The sequence below is a fragment of the Drosophila pseudoobscura genome, chromosome 4, assembly GCF_009870125.1.
Source record: "Drosophila pseudoobscura strain MV-25-SWS-2005 chromosome 4, UCI_Dpse_MV25, whole genome shotgun sequence".
Taxonomy (NCBI): domain Eukaryota; kingdom Metazoa; phylum Arthropoda; class Insecta; order Diptera; family Drosophilidae; genus Drosophila; species Drosophila pseudoobscura.
This window is the reverse complement of record NC_046681.1, coordinates 15,236,772-15,241,575: the sequence shown is the minus strand read 5'-3', so window position 1 is coordinate 15,241,575 and position 4,804 is coordinate 15,236,772.

Genomic DNA, 4,804 nt, shown 5'->3' with positions numbered 1-4,804 from the left:
TAAATCCCAATGAAAACCGCTGGGCTCTGCCTAAAGGCAGGATTGGATGTGCCGCGATTGGCTTGCTTTCAAATTAAAGGGTATCCTGGAGTCGGTAGGGAATAGTTCCCTCTATATTTTTTGTTTGCATTCTCCTGGCACTTGATGACAAAAAACTTTTGCCTGCCAGACAGAAGCGGCGAAGCAGAGAAGAGGAGCATCCATCTACCGCCGTTCCCCCCAGCCCGCTGATGATTGTTGTTGCACTTGTAATTATTATTGTTGGCACTTTTGATGCCCCACTGTTGTTGTTGTTGCCCCTCCAAAGTAATAAGCAGCCGCCGCCGCCGACGAAACCGCAGAAACAACAGAAATCACAGCAGAGCAAAGCAAAAGTGTCGACAAAACGAAAATGTAATAAAATTTTGTTGGCAAACTTCCGAAGCGACGAAGACGAGTGCCAAAACAGGAAGAAGAAGAGGCCCCCCCCCTGCCTCCCATGAAGGAGAGGGGCGACACACACACACACCGACACATAATGGCGTCGTAAGCAGGTGTAATTGAATGGCCTAGACGCCCCACCGCCCCACCGCCCCTCCCTTCAGACCCCTCAGTCCCTTCGGTGTGACGACTCCTCTGGGGAGTACTTCCGCTTTTGGCACGAGACTTCAGAGCACTGCCGTCTGTCTCTCTCCCCCCCACCACCCCCCCTCTGTGTGTGAATTTTCCTCGCAGGAAGGTCTCTTACACACACACACTCCTCGTGTGCTTGTACATGCATTGTGCACTGGCATTAAATGTGATAATTGTATTAATTGCGCGACGGTTTGCCACAAAAAGCAGGAAAGCAGGAAAGCAGGAAAGCGGGAAAGCAGGAAAGCGGGAAAGCAGGAAAGCGGGAAAGCGGGGGGAAAAACAATGTGGTTGATGGGGAAAACGCGTGGGGAAATGATGGGAAATGTTTGAGGGAATATTTAATCCTATAAGGATAGGGCCCAGAGAGTGGCAAAGGGCACCGAAAGGAGGAAGGCGAAGACAACAGGATATATAATAACAAATATTTGAAAGTAATATTTTCCCACAGAAAATTCAGTTGGAAAATGCCACTAAATTCCCAGGAAATAAACATAAACTATAATTAGTATCTATTATTAAGTTCTTAGTTCTTTGATCCATCCAAATTGCTCCTCGAATTACTCTCAAAATTAATTACCGAAATTAATATCCGAAATTCGGAAAATTGAGAAACGGAGAACTGGAGAAACAATATTTAATTAGTCCTTAAATTGAGACCTCAAATGGGATTCCAAATGAGATTCTAACTAAGTTTATGACTTGCCCCCGAAGCAGCAGGGAGCCTTCGGGCAGGCGGCAAAGCACATCAAAGGCTTGCCACAGGACCAGAGGCCAAATGCTAATTTGTTATTTTATTGGCCAGGCTAACAGCCACGCCTACTCTGCCCTTCTGCAGTGCTTTAAAATTAAATGCAAATTTGTCCGAAAGAAGCAACAGACAACCGCAGAGGACAGAGGACAGAGGACACCGCTCTCTAGAGTAATTTATCATCGCCGCGTGGCAGACTCCGGGCCTAAGCTTCGGCGGACACTTGACAGCCAGGAAAATCCTGGGAGGAGCCGGTGACATCGCGGATTAGAACCATTTTAAAGCACACTTTTCCTTCGAGGCCTAAAGTTCAGAGAATGCCACGAAAAGTTGCAGCGGCAGCAGCAGGAGGGGGAGGCTGGAGGCTAGAGGCTGGACATCGAAGCGGTGGAAAGATCAAACGAGAGAATCGAAAGATGGCATCTCCTCGCCTCCAATGGGAAAGTGGAACAGAAATTGAGAATCGGAGGATTGCCTCTGGGGAAATCGAGTGGGAAATTCTCTGATTCGGATTCGTATTCGGATTCTGATTAAAATATGTAAATTTCCCTCAAGGAAAACGGCTGGGAGACGGAAAGGCGGTGGAAATGCAAGAGAAATTATGAGAAATCGGAAACCAGAGTAACGGCGAATCCTTTAAGTGGCGTCCTGCACTCCTCCCCCTCGCGATTGTCCATTTATCACTGATTTCCCATTCGGCAATTGCTGTTCCTATCACTGGGCTCCCATCTATGAGGAGTCCGCCCTGCCTCCCTGCCTCCAGCTCCTTTTCTGCCCCTCCTGATTGCCCGACGCCCGTTTCCAAGAGCGGATCAACGCGATGGCAAAACAAACTTATGTCTGCCTCCCCCGCCATCCCCTGCTTCGACGACCTTCCGCCGCAGGAGGCAGGGGAGAGCCGAAAGACGTTGCTAACAAGAGTCTAAGCCGCTTGCAGGAGGCCACAAATGATTCCACTGGAAAGGGGGAACAAGCAGAAAGAAAGGGGGGAAAGGGAAGCCGCAATAAAACCCCACAGCCGTGGGTGAAATTGGAAGGGGGAGCGAATCGGTTAGCGATTCCTGCGATTGAATTCAAATTCCGTCGATGAATCCACTTCAAAGTCAAGACGAAACCGAGACACGATTATACGAGGACAAGGAGGAGTCCTTCCTCCTGGAAGGAGCATCGTCTTCGGTTCGGCTGCAGCTTCAAGTGGAAGTCTCCCTGCTTCCTGCCGCATCTTCCGTCCCCGAATCCACATCGTAGTCCCAATCCTTATCCTCCTTCCTTCGTGTTTATCCTGTTGTATCCTCGGCGCCACTCAAGTGGAGTTCTCAGCTTTCTCTCTTCTTTCGCCCCCCTTGCGGGGCGGTATGTGGCAGGGGGCGTGCTTTGTTGTGGGGTTTAAATATTTTATTGATGTCATTTGGACAATCGACTGCTCGACTCCCCTCGAATGCTCACTTCAGTGCCTCCTGCCTCCCGCCTGCTCCTGCCTCCGTCTGGAGCTCTCTTTTTTGTTGCTTCGCTCTCTCTCTTACCCTTACCCCTACCCCTCCAGTATCCATCCCCCTCTTAAGTGCTGTCCTTCGATTGTTATCCTCCCAGTCTCCCAATCGGATGGGGCATTCCCTTTTTCAACTTTTTGTGGCTTAAACGATGGAAATCAAATCAAATTTCATGAGCCTCATTTGTGGCAATTACTCGATGGATGAGAAGGGGAAGGGTGAAGAGGGGGACTCTGGTTAAAAGGGGAGGAATAACAGTCATTGTGGGGTTAAGATTAACCCACAAGTTGACCACAAAACATGGAAAATATGTATCTTTTTTTCAATTTTCATAAAGTTATTCCTTCGATTCGCTCTCCTTTCCTCTCCTCTCCTTTCCTCCTTCTTTCCTTTGTGTTTGTGTTTTTGTTGTTTGCCGATAAATTGAACAATTTTCCATTTATGTGCGGGAAATGCACTTACAACTTTTCCACTCCCCCGCCGCCCCTCCCTTCCCCCTCTTTCTCCGCTTCTTTTGTGCGCTTCCTCCTTTAATAAACTCCTGTCTCCCTTTCCTTTTCCTTGGATCTCTGATAAAAAGTATGTTCCTCCACAAAAAACTTTCCCACCCCCCTCCCCCACACATATGTTTGTGCGTACGCCTTTCTCCTTCATTATTATATAGGTGCCACGACCCCCCACCCTTCTTTATGCCTAACACAAAGGGGTGGTGGGGGGGGCGTGGCATAACTCTGTTGTTAGGCAGAGAGGAATGCACAGCATAAAGAATTTTTCTTTGGCTTTTTGTCTGTTTTCCCGCACACAGTGAAAAGTGCTGGAAAAGTATGCTCTGAAGGAAACTATTTTAGGGGAATTGGCCAAGGAAAATTGTCTCAGAGAAATGTGAGGGAAATGTGAGAAATGCAAGGATAAATACGAGCAAAAGTATGTCCTAGAGAATGCAATAGGATATCTTTTGCATATCTCTGTGGAAAAATGCAGTCGCCAGAAATTTGTGTGGAACAAAAATCATAGGTGGAAAGGAGCATGGGTTTGCACTTAGCTGAGGAATCATCCTCCACCCAATCAGGGCATAATATTTCACTCTTTAAGATCTGCAGAGGAAGATTTCTATTTATTTTAAATTTTCCTCCAAAAATCCAATGAAAATCTCGCCCTCCAACAAATATGTCCCTTTATGGAAAATCGAAATCGATGGCGGTTTCCCCTCCCACTCCCCTCCCGTTCCTTTGCCCTTAAACACGCGCCACATTTTATTCCTTCTTTCTTATCTGTAATGATAGATGCCACGCCTATACGCAACATGCCCGCCGGGTGCAAGGGGAACAGACAACAATTTACAAATAAATGGAGTTAAAAGTTACAATTCAAACGGTTTCCGCGGACGGGACGGGGACGGGGATGGGGACGGGGATGGGGATGGATGGTGGCAGGCGGCACGTCATGTTGCTGCTGTTCTTTTTGTTGCTATTTTAAACGTGCGATAAGCCGACGCAATTTAATAGGAAAAATAACAATAAAATACGAGACAAGCGAGACACAGGACACATGCCTCACGGACGGAGGGGGGCGAGGGGGGGAGCTTCTGCCTCTGCAAACAGTCGAAAAATAAATGGCGAACGGGGAGTGGCGCCCCTCCGCCGTATGACAAGGACACACGCGTGAGAGAGAAGTGTGCCACAGCCGCCAACGTCGTCGTCGTCGTCGTCGTCGTGGAGCATATGTAAATATTTGCATAAAGGGCGACAGGCGACACCATCAACAGTAGCAGCCCCAGAAGGAGGAAGGAATGGGCCCAGGGGGAGGGGGAGGAGCCAGTGGCAGCGAAAAATCTCGGCTTCAGACTAATGTGAGCGTAATAGCTTTCGATTATCGAAAAGAGGAGTGAAAGTAGAGAAAGGGAAGACAGCGAAAAGATTCCTCCCGAAAAGGATGCTCTTTAAAGGTGAAG